This window comes from Grammomys surdaster, unplaced genomic scaffold (assembly GCF_004785775.1).
Source record: "Grammomys surdaster isolate TR1022 unplaced genomic scaffold, NIH_TR_1.0 125833, whole genome shotgun sequence".
Taxonomy (NCBI): Eukaryota; Metazoa; Chordata; class Mammalia; order Rodentia; family Muridae; genus Grammomys; species Grammomys surdaster.
The window spans coordinates 1,504,795-1,517,472 of NW_021620661.1; positions in this window are offsets into that span (position 1 = coordinate 1,504,795).

Genomic DNA, 12,678 nt, shown 5'->3' on the forward strand with positions numbered 1-12,678 from the left:
TCTCTCTCTCTCTCTCTCTCTCTCTCTCTCTCTCTCTCTCTCTCTCTTCCCTCCTCTCCTTCTTTTTGTCTCTTCTTCTCTCCTTCTTTTCCTAACCTTCTTTTTCATCCACCTGACACATACTACACACACATAAGAAGTTATATATCCATTTACAAATGTTAACAAGACATTATACTATTATAATAGTGAGGGTTATATTCATTATGTTCTATAAATATTTATATAGTGGGTTGTGGGTGGACATTCCTCTGTGTTAATATTTTGCTTAGATCCATGAGCTATGACTGATATAGTAGAGATGTTAAATAAATACAAGTGGAAAGAATGAGTATAAGTGTGTGTGTGTGTGTGTGTGTGTGTGTGTGTGTGTGTGTGTGTGTGTATCTTATTTGATTTGATCTTTTGGAGACAGGTTGGTCTACTTCTATGGGGGAGGTTGGCAGGGAACTCATGTCTCAACTTAGAAAGCCTCAAACCTGTAGCAGTTCTGCTGCCTCAGTCTCCCAAGTTTTTGGATTTACAGGCACAATCAACCATATGGTATTTGTCTTCTTTTGTGTAAATTGTAGTCTCCATAGCAGTTATTATTCAAATACACAATGTTCATCCCAGTGGAATGAAATCGCTTGGATTTTATACTAATTGGGAGTGGTAGAATACAGAAGATTATGTTTTACAGCATTTTAAAATGCAACTCACATACTACTTACCTGCATAAATTGTGCAACTACAAACAAAACAAAAACAACTACAATAAAACCAATATTGTCGAATGCTATTGAGTGAGATCAAGGCTCTCTCGTGGAATTCATTCTTGCCAATACAGGCAATCAAGAGTATTTTGCAATAAATCCACAAGTATTGGAGAACTTCTAAGGAGTTGGGTACGGATTGGATGCTGTGACACAGGGGACTTCCATCCTTTATTCTTCCTCCATCAGTTACAAACTGAGTAGCTAAGTGGCCTAGGGTCTCTGTTGAGTCATATCTCCCACTATGAATACCATTTGGTTTATGAAACACATCCATTTTACGCATGGCATTTTCTAGGGATCCAGACTTTATAAATGCATAGATTGTGTGTTAATTAATGATAAATAATATATAATCAGAGATAGTCTATTAAGAACATTCCATAGATATAGACTCTTCCTAGAATGTGTTATTAGTTCATTTATCTGAAGGTCTAGCTATCACACTGATGAGGCAATTAGAAAGGGTAATTTGCCTTCTTTCTTTTCCCAGAATACAATCCCATTAAACAATGAAAGGATTGTTGATGAGTTGACTTTACTTTTTTCTTGCATACCAAGTAAAAATAGATGGAAATTATTTAACCAGTATCAAATATATGGACAAGTGCTTTGAATATGAAATAGGCCTTTACAGTTGGAAATATGTAATCAGACATCAAAAATAGCAGCTTTTTAAAAAAAAAATTGAGCTTATTTTTCACTGCCCCCCCAAATCTGTTCTTTAGTGGTGTTCTTCTATGGTGATACTGGCCAGCTGATTTGTTTTAGAGCTAGAACACGTGCTTCATGATGAGGCTTAAAAATCCACAATATTGTTTACTCTTTCACTGACTCTTGACATGTAAAGAAGCTTTAGACATCTTGCTAACAGATGAAAGAACAGATGAAGATTATGTATTTCATCCTTGGCGAGTGTATTCTAAATTATCAGTCCATATCAAAATGAATACTAGCTTGTTTTGGAAGGAATTATCTGTTCCACACTCCCTTCAAGCTTCCGGGAGCTTCCTTAGTCCTTAGTTTTTCTTAGGTTATAGACGCATCTATACAGTATCTGCTGATATTGTCACATAGCTGTGTATGACAACCTACTGTGACTGTATGAGTTTTTTTTTTTTTTTTTTTTTTGGTTTTTTTTGAGACAGGGTTTCTCTGGATAGTCCTGGCTGTCCTGGAACTCACTCTAGACCAGGCTGGCCTCGAACTCAGAAATCCGCCTGCCTCTGCCTCCCAAGTGCTGGGATTAAAGGCGTGTGCCACCACTGACCGGCAAGTTTTTTTAATGTCATTCTTCTTCCTAGAAGAATACCTACTTGTTATCAAGATTTTTAACAAATTCTAAACACAGGATGATTTCATCTCAAGATCTCTGATTGCATTTGCAAATAATATGTATTTCCAAATAAGCTATCATTTCAAATAGGTCTTAGACATGAATTTTGTGGCATACTATCTGGGGAGACCAGAACTTTTATTTTTGGATACCAAAAGTATATTTAGTATGTTAAAACAAATTTTCTCCTATCTTCTCAAGTCTAGTCATTGGCACATGGGTATGTCTCCACCATACAAGCTCCACAACTGATAATGAGTGAATCTGTTTGGTGAGACAACCAAGCTTCTAGAAAGGGAGGATTAAGAGGGCCTGGCCTCTCCACCTACTTTTAAAGCAAGTCTCTCAGACTTTATTCACAAGCATGAGGAACAAGGGCAAATGGCCCTTACAATGTGGCATGAAAGAAGCAGCCTCAGAGAAAAAAAACAGACATTGATCAAGTCTTGCCTTCAGGGTTCATTAGAAAGTTGAGATGATGACATCATTTTTGTATGGTATAGACTGACTTGCTTTGGGAAAAAAATGAAGATAAAGCATCATTATGTACAGTAGAAAAAAGGATCATATCTGGATATTAGAAAAAATACAAGAATGCAATTATTTGAAATGGAGATGGTGAAAAGGTATTTGAAGAAGATTGAATCAAAACAAAACAAACAGAAAAAACACCCACATTAAGGGTTTAATATTGGAAAGACAAGTAAATGAAAACCAAAAATGAAAAGACTGACTGTGCCAATGTAATCTATTACTGATATAATCATCACCATTGTAGACAAGAAGATCTTATTAAACCAAGCAATGCTTTTAGAACACATGAGTATACATTCACTGGGTGTTTAGAATGAGAGTGGTTTTTCTTTGCTTGGTACAGTACATGTAGTTATTAAACATAGAAAACAGGTGTTAAGACTCAGGAGTCCCTGCTGCCTCAGAAATTTTTTACGGTCACCACGGAGATTGTCAACCTCAATTTTGAGATATAATTCATATTTACAATGTTGCTATTTGAACTTTTCGTTGGGTTTCTGTTAGCACTGCTTTGCAGAAATAATTACTATGAGCCTGAATAAACAACAGGATATTAATGAATTATTGAAGAGTTTTCTGGAAATGCTGGAACAAATAATTTTTTTGTTTAAACAGACTTAGTTTTGTAGGGAAATCAATATTTTAATGTCAATGCTACCTCATATAATGCCACTTGGTTTACAGAGCCTTTGTAACATGGTTATCATGTTTTCTGAATGTGGTATACAACACATTCTTTGGGTTCTGTACTATTTATGGTATATGTATGACTATTGTAACCACATTACCTTAATAACAATGACACAAATGAGATAATCCATTTTTTTCCTAGAAAATCATTCTTCTATGACTCTATGGCTTATGTGTTCATTCTGTGATAAAGAGAAAGGTATCTTATGGCATCTAATTACCTAGAAGCCAGTAGGTATAAGGATATCCTCAAGATTCAAAGCAACTTGCAGATATTTCAGAGAGACTGAAGTGGGGCTCTAAGAAGGAAGACCATGCCCTCATTTAATTTGTAATCTTTTTACATAATATTTTTAATTTTGAAATTATTGTACAATTAAATCATTCTTCATCCCCTTTCCTATTTCCAACCCTTTTCATGCACACTATTGTTCTCCCTTTCTCAATTCCTGACTTCTTTTTCTTTAATTATTATACAGTGCACATATATGTATATATGACTTCACACACATGTGTGTATATATGTATATAATACATATATTCGCATTAATATATATGATATATTAAATAAAACCTTAAATAAAACCTCTCAGTCTGTACAGTGATACCTGTATATATGTGATCTCAGAGCTGACTACCACTTAGCACTGGATAACCAATTTGGAGTTAAGGATCAATTAGCATTTTCCCTTCTGTGTTCACCTGTCAGTTGGTGTTGTATTTGTTCATGTCTTTTTTAGGCAGTCATGTTGATGGGACTTCGTGAGTGTAGCCTCTGGGAATTTCGGGGAGGCACAGTCTCAGAGCATGCTTTCTGTTCTTCTGGTTCTTATTCTTCTGCCCTCTCTCCTGCTATAATCCTGAAACCTTACATACAGAAATTATGTTATAAATGTATCCATTATGACTCATTATAACAGAACCCCTTGTTCTCTGTATTTGATCATTGGTGGTTTTCTGTAATGGCCTCTGTACATTTCCTTTGATGAGGGCTGAGACTGACATTTGTCTGTGGGTGTAAGGAGTAATATTTATATGTAGCTAGAGGTCATGCTGGTTTAGGAAAGTGGGGGCTGTAGGTTCACCTCCAAGATCCATGCTTTTGCTAGTCACAGGTAGTTTGCTAGGCATTTAGTACTTCATGTTGTGCATGACTGGAGTCCAATCAAAGTGCTGTTGGTTACTGCCAAAGAATGTTTGCCACTATTGTATACTTGAAATTATCCTGACATGCTGGTGGTTGTGTGTGATTCATAGGTGTCATAGGTACTCTTAGTTACTTTCTTCACTTCAAAGTTTTCATAAAGCTATCTGGTACTACGAAAGCTAGTCCTCAGGGAGGATATCTTCAAATCAGAACCAGCTCAGGTATTCTGGGTCCTGTATTCAAAGCACATAGTGTCTTCAGCAATTACTTTCAGCCTCTGGGAGGCAACCAAGGCATGCTCTTTGAAAAGAGGTGACCCTATTCTGTTTGTGTTGAGTATAAGAAATGACTGGTGTCTACCAATCATGACAAAGCTTTTTAGGTGCACTATAACCCAAGCACCTAAGGAATTAATTACTGTGAGGAAGGGGAGGAGCGGGATAAGGTGTTAGAATATCAGAAGTAACCACTATTAGGATCTGGAGGGATCATGTTGCCATAAGAAAAGTTTCACTATCAAAATTGTCAATTTAGAACCCACAGGGACAATACTCATCTAACTTAGTCATTTGTGGGTTCTAAATGCTAGAGGGGTAAGACAGGAGTGGGTGGGTTGGGGAGCACCTACTTAGAAGCAAAGGGGAGGAGGAGGAGGAAGGGAGTTCATGGAGGGATGACTGGGAAGGGGGACAACATTTGAAAGGTAAACAAATAAACAAATAAGCACTTGCCACAGAAAGCCAATATAGCATCCATGTTTTTCCACTTAAACATAGCAGTCAGCATGCAAGGAAAGAACAAATGAAGACTACAGAAAAATTGTGAAATTCACGCATAATTTAGAAATTAATTGCCAAGCAATCTTAGATGAACATATATAAATATTTAAAAATAAGTAACTTAAACATAAACAAGTATATGAATTTTACTCTTAAATGCTGATGCTTATATGATCACCCAGCTTTCTCTTTCTGTTTTTTCTTTTCAGTACAAAGTGTGAAAAAATAGTACTTTATGCTTAGGAGAAAAAAAATCACTACTGAGCTGCATTCCTAGCCTCTAGTATGGCTTTCGTTGTATTCAATATATTTGTGTAGAATTTATTCTGAATTTGAATAAATATACATGGAAAATAAAAATTAATTTTAAAATTCAACAATGTTAGCATTTAAAACCTTTATATAAATATGATTGAACACCCTCTTTGTTCAAATAATCGACTGGATATTTCATATCTGGAAATGTTGTATATAAATCACACTACAAACATAGAATAAAAATAAATTTGACTGCATACATTAATAATAAAAATCTTTTAACAGTTACTATATATACCACTCTGTACATTACAAGTCAAGACATCAAAATATTTTCCAGATTTCCAAACAATTTTCATATTTTCCCCTTAATTTTGTAGTGTGAGTATGTGTTACACATTGTTACTACTTAGCAAATGATCCAACAAATTCTGATAGAATAGATTTATCATTCATGGGTAATGTTTGTATGGAAGATAGGTGTGGTAGTGAGTATCCATTTGCCAATAATGCCCTTTGCATCAACTTTGAATGCAAAGAAATATTACTAAACCCTATAGACAGACACAGCATATATTTAGACCATTTAGTATTCTACAAAGCTACTGGCAGAGCACAGTCATCAAAGACACTGTGTATGTCACTTTACCATCACAATTGTTGACAGGCAGTACACAGATTTCACTGGATATTTTATGTTGAATGTCTTTCCCTGCATAGAGAAGTCAATCCCATCCAGCAGGAAAGATTTGTATCCACAGTATGTTTAATTCTTAAACATAAGACACATTGGCACTACGAAGCAATAACCTTTAAAAGCAAAAGACTTAGATGATCTGACAGCTCTACCAATATGCAGGGCAATCAAGATGCCCCCACAGTGAAGTAAAAAAATTTTAATGGAAGCACAATAATTGATCAAATTGACACTCAAGCCTCCTGAGTCTGCCGTGAGACCATTCCAAGTCCTTAAATCTGCCATAAAGTTCTAATGGACACCCAGGGGGCACTTCTAACAATTTATTCTATTTTAAGTGAATTTCAGGACCTTAAATTAATAGAGAGAGAGCACAATCAGTCACTTGCTATATTAGCCTTCATTTTCTGTTTCTTATTGCATTATTGATAAAATTCATTTTTCATTGTTAATAATTTTATGATAAGCAAAAATAGCTAGCAGACAAGGTAATGAATAATACCACCTGTAAGTAATGATTGTTTAAGAGCAGACTTGGAATTTCAGCATCAACATGGCATTTACAACCACTGGCTTCAGCTCTCAAAATACTTTCTTGTTGCCTCTCAAACTATCTTTAAAATACTCTGACACCTGTGTACTGAAAATGCTAATGTACACTATTCATCAGCCACAAACGTATGCCTACCTGATAGAATTTGAATAGAACCTAATAATTATGGGAAATCGCTGATAAGTTATTCTAGGTTCTTAAGAAACCTCCCACAGCCATGGACAATGTAAATTTATTGCTTTGAATAATATGAAGAAGCTACTTGCAATCAGACTATTTAAATACACAGATGTCTTCAAACTGCACCTTGATCAAGTCTTGGGAGAGGGCTTCCATAAGGTACTATCAAAGCTGAGGAGAGTATGCTTAAAATTGTTTATGGATATTATTTATTAAACAAATCTAATTAACAGTACTATTAATAATGACTATCTCTCCATGTGTAGCATGTGTGTGTTGGAGTGCAGGTGCTTATTACAATGTTGCACGTGGTGAGATACTGAAGACAACTTGCAGGCTTCAATTCTTTCCCTCAACTCTGAATTCCAGGATTATTATGTTGGGCACCAGTTTGACCTACTGAGTCATCTCTCTCATTTAAAAAGGGACTTACAAATGGTGAGTGCATATGACCAAAACACATGATTATGAAAGAATCAAATGGCTAACACAAATTTAGTAAGAAGAAAAAAAATTAAAATTAGAAACCTAATATCTTAACGTTAGAAGCATTTTAGATTCAAAATGTTTATTGCATTAATCCTAACTTCATTTCATATTTGATTTGAGACAACCAACTTCTTAGGAATTATATATTATTATTATTTGTAAATGTTACTGAATATGGAACTGAGGTATATTATGTCAGCAGTATAGCACTTGCCTAGGAAGCCTCAGGATTTGATCTCTCATAATGCAAAAAACACTGTATATAATAAATGTATTTTCTTTAAGTATCTCACTTGTGGCATTTTTTGTGAATCTACATAGATTTGAAATCATTCCCATGTCAAGATACTAAACTATATCACTTCCAAACCCCCTTGTTCCTTTGTACCCAGGTGAAATTAATCTCTTCCCTCATCATCATCCTGAAAAACATGGATCTGTATGCAAATGAATGTATGAGCTGCATAATATGCAAAAATGATGTAAAAAATTGTTGTCAAAAAGATATGTCCCTTTAAGTAAACACTTGATGTTTCTGAGTACTCATTTTTTGTCAGTGTTTATCACGTAGAATCATATAGGCTAAGTGACAATTTGAAGCTTTATATATGTGCTTACAAACCTGTTTGCAGTATCCATTAAAATTTATTACTATCTTATCAGCTTTAGAGACATCTGGTGGTGTATCTACAATAGTGGATAATTAATGAAACTATACACTGTAGTTCCAGATGCATTCCTCACACAAACCCCAAGGAAATTATTTCAATAAATTCTTTTAATTTGATGTGAACTAGAAGCAATTACAATTTTGATTTCATCCTAAATATCCTTGGAAGAATATTAAAAACTAATTATAAAAAAAAAGCAAGTATCATGAGAGGCATTAAAAAGAACATCAAAGTAAATGTGAATTTCAAGACATCAAAGGCATTTTCAGCACTTGCACATGTATTCTAATAACTAAAATATTTCTTACCTAACTTTAGGCAACAACGATTTTCCATTTGAGTAGTGGTTTATAACATTGAAATTCCCTAGTTCAAATGCTGCTAATTTCTTCTAAGAGAGTAAAACGTCTCAGAAAATTAATTACTAAGACAAAACTATATGGTATACATAATAAATTCACTTTAATTATAAAGGTTACTGAGAGGTTAATAAACGGAAAGAATTACATAATAAACTAGTCAAAAGAAAATGAAACAATTGTTTTAACTTTGACAAATGAGATGCCTAATAGAAAAGATTAGCAAAGATATAAACAGAAAGACATAGCCGATGATAGTATTCTCCATTAAGACAGGCAAGCATAGGGTTATAAACCCTTAAAAATGAACATTATGACATATGTTGTTGGGTTGTAGTGTGCGTTGGTTGTTGTGTGGGTCCGAGAGGTAGAGGCAAGGGAAGGTGACTGTGTTCTCCCCTCGCAGGCGCCTCAGGAGTGGGGAGCACAGTCTGAGATCCCGCGAGGAGCTGGAGCTCTTGGCTTCGGAGTCCCTGGGCCAAAAGGCAGCCAGGAACTGGCTGGTTCTCAGGCTCTAAGACCCTCAGATGCCGTTGCGGGGCCGCAGAAAGGCCGAGAAAATGAAGTTGGGGTGTATGGGAAGGGATGAGCTCCAGTTGCATCCCACGGGGATGAGAGTTCTTGGTGGCTTGCTGGGCTGGCTTGCTTGGGTGGCTGGGTTGGTGGTCTTCGTGGCTGGGAGTGCAGAGAGGTCTTGTGTGGGAGATTAGATAGCAACTCTGCAGTCGAAGGCCTGTTCCACTGTTTCCCATGGCGGATTCTGAAGAAGAGAAGCAGTCCATTGACTTAAGATGTTTATTGTCATGGCCGAAAGTAGATGAAAACTATACCCCAGTTCCCTCAGGGCGGGCCTGATGTTAAAAACCTTTTGCAAGGAGGAGGGTCTGGGAAAAAATATTTATTGGCTACACCCTTCTGGTCTTTAGGTGCTCGACCAGAAACCAGGTTGTCTTTCACGGTCCTGTAATATGTTATGTTTTTTTAATAAGATAAAAATTGACACTCTTTAATATCAAATACAACATGGAATGGAAGAGTAGAGATAATTATGAACATGTATGAGAATCCTACAAATTAACAGTCATTCCCAAGTAAGATTCCTTTTTCAACCCCTCCTCTGAGGCTTAGGGAATGTCAAGGAAGAGAAGGCAGAAAGAATGTAAGAAGTTGGGGGATGGGGAGGAAAGCTGTCAAATCTTTCTTCGTGATGTGGAATGGCTTTTGCACTCACAAGTGATAGCAGCAGCTAGAGTTAACTACACAAGATAAAGACAGACAAGACTGAGACATAGATGAAAGAGGCATGCTCCAGGCTTTGCTGCTTACTGAGAACTGGCCATTGATAGTTCCTAGGGGAAAGAAAAACCATTCTTTTTTCAGGGTGTGGCCACTAGTAAGCTTCCCATGCTCCAATGCCCAATGCCTATAGTGCTCCCTTCCCCCCAAACACACACACACACACACACACACACACACACACACACACACACACATATATGCTCTCAGCATCCTTAGTTGCCTGCAATACTATGTTGAGGCTTTGTTGACTCTCCTGCATCCACTTGGCATATATATAGTTCTTGTTCTGCTCACATTTCAGCAGTCATGCCAGTGAGACTTCATGAGTATAGCTTCTAACATTCCTAGGAGTCAAAACCTCATAGCAAACTCCCTGGTCCTTTGACTCTTAAAACCCTTCTGTCCCTTCTTCCACAGTGTTTCCTGAGCTTTGGGTGCAGAAGTGTTTTTGTGGATGTATTCACTCAGACTGGAATCCACAACTCAGTATTTTGATTGGTGTGGCTTTCTTTAATGGGTCACCATCTGTTGTAAAAATAGCCTCCTTGAAGATGGTTGAGTACTACACTTATTTGTGGGTATAAGGACAAATATTTAGAATGTAGTTAGGGTTTATACTGGTTTAGTAAACTGATGGTTGTAGATTCTTTTCCAAGTACCATGACTTCATCAGCCCTGGTTAGTTGGCAATGTTTCTATTAATATGCATGATTTCTTTCTTGTTGCATTGGTGTTAAATCCAAACAATAACACTAGAATATTTAATATTTAATTCACAAAATTCTATACTTCTCTCTAGGTGTCTGTAACTCTACTAGATATATTTCCATCTTCATTTACCCAAATCTTATACACTGATGTAAACTGAGCTTAAAGGAAAATTTTGTAATTGATGTGTAGCTGATGTAACTGATGTATTAAACTCACTGTATTTATTTATTTTCTATATGAAAGTGCAAGAGACTTTTTAATGAATGGAACTTCAGAAAATACTTAAGTTTATTAAATGTCAAACAAAAAATATTTTATAAACTAGATACAGTTATAAAACACACATACAAACACACATACATATGAAAATGATAGGGGTGGGGGAAGGATTCTGCGGGGGGGGGGGTAATTGTAAATGGGGCAGTGAGCCAGATGTAAAATGAATAAGTAAAATAAATAAATAAAATTTAAAAATACATATATGTAATTATCAACATGATTCATACCAATATCAGAACTTTAACTATAAGTAAACATTTATTTTTATGAATGTTCACAATATGCTTTAGTCAGTGGTGATATATATGGCCAAGCTAAAAATTTCAAACCAGATGTGGAAATATGAAGTCATGCACAGATCTGAATATTTAAATATTTGAGTGTACAGTGTCTTTTGGCTCAAGGTGTCAACCTATTTTATGCTAATGAGGGAAGATGAGACTAGGAATAGCCCTTTAAAACCAACTATTATAAAGTGCTCATAGTGAAACGTGTCTTAAAAATCATGATTTTAATTAAACAAATATTTTTTTGTAAAACAAATAAAAGACTAAAGTAGCTCCCAAAATACAATGTACCAAAAGACAGCCAAATAACTCTATAGTAAATTTTACTGTGAAAAACAAATATTTTCTTTGAGCCATTAACATTAGAAAGTGAAGTGGAAACTTCTAGTTTCTTTGGCAAGTTATGTCACATGATATTTTGCTGGGGCATACAGGTGAAAGGATGTCTCACTAAAGCACACACATGAATGGCTGTTTTGCTGAAGTAGACCCAGGTGAAAGGATGTTTTGATAGAACAAACATATGAAAGGCTGCTTGGTGAAGGAGTATAAATATGACCCTACAGACAGTGGGAGACAAGCACTTGGAGCTTTGGTTTGGCTTGCTCCACCTCCATTATTCTTCGGTAAAGACACACATGAATTGGTTCACTTTACATAGCATTGTTGAGCACAACTTGTGGTCACATTGCCATTGACAGATACTCCCCAAGAACTGGTAGTGAGCTTCCTGAGGCAGTTTGCGGCCTCCACGGCCTCACTTTAGGCCAGGTGGTGAGCCTGGCAGTTTCTTCAGGATTGAAGTACAGCTGTCTGGTGTCTGCTTGCTGGACAGAATGGACTGTAGCTGCTGGTTCATGCCTGATGTTTTCCTGCCTAGAGGACTGGTCTGCAGCTTCTAAATCATATTTGGTGTTTGCTACAGGTCTAAACTGTTGTCAAAGAAGATCAAGCTTACCCTCAGAGAACTATTGCTGAACAGATCCACTTACCCCACATCCTAATAACTTTTCTCTTCTACTGCCTCTACTGTTTGATGGACTAGAGGAGAGGTTGAACCCTTATTAAAAGTAAGTTGCAAAAAATTTATGCCTATTAGAAAGTGATTTTTTTCAATTATTTTAGTGGGTGATAAGAAATAGTTAAAGCCATTAGTGATTACACTTCAGTAAGTCCTGGTTTTCAGGTCTGGTGTGACAAAATCTATCTCTTGTTATAAAAGTTGTGTTCTATTACTTTATTATAGATGGTCGCTGAACTTTAATTTCACTGTAAATCAAAACCTTTTCTGTATGTATAGACTGTTGCGCATTTCAGCACTGCTGTTAATATAAGGATGATATTAAATAGAGTAGGAATGCTGCATAATAAATTTAGGATGGGTAATATGTTCTTTATTGAAAGGAAGGAAAAAGAGAAGGGGAAAGGAAGGATATGAAAGAAAGGAAGAGAATGGAAAGGATGAAAGAGAAGAAAAAGGGATAGAGGAATGGAGGGAAGAGGAAAAGAGTGAGGAGGGAGGAGTATTCTTTATGAGGCAGATTGTTGATCTTCTGAAATAAATAGATCCTGGATGCTCAGAAGCAAGAGGTCCTTTGATATTTTTAAGAGAATAGGCTCAGAGTATCTAGAGATTTCAGGTAAGTTAGACCTA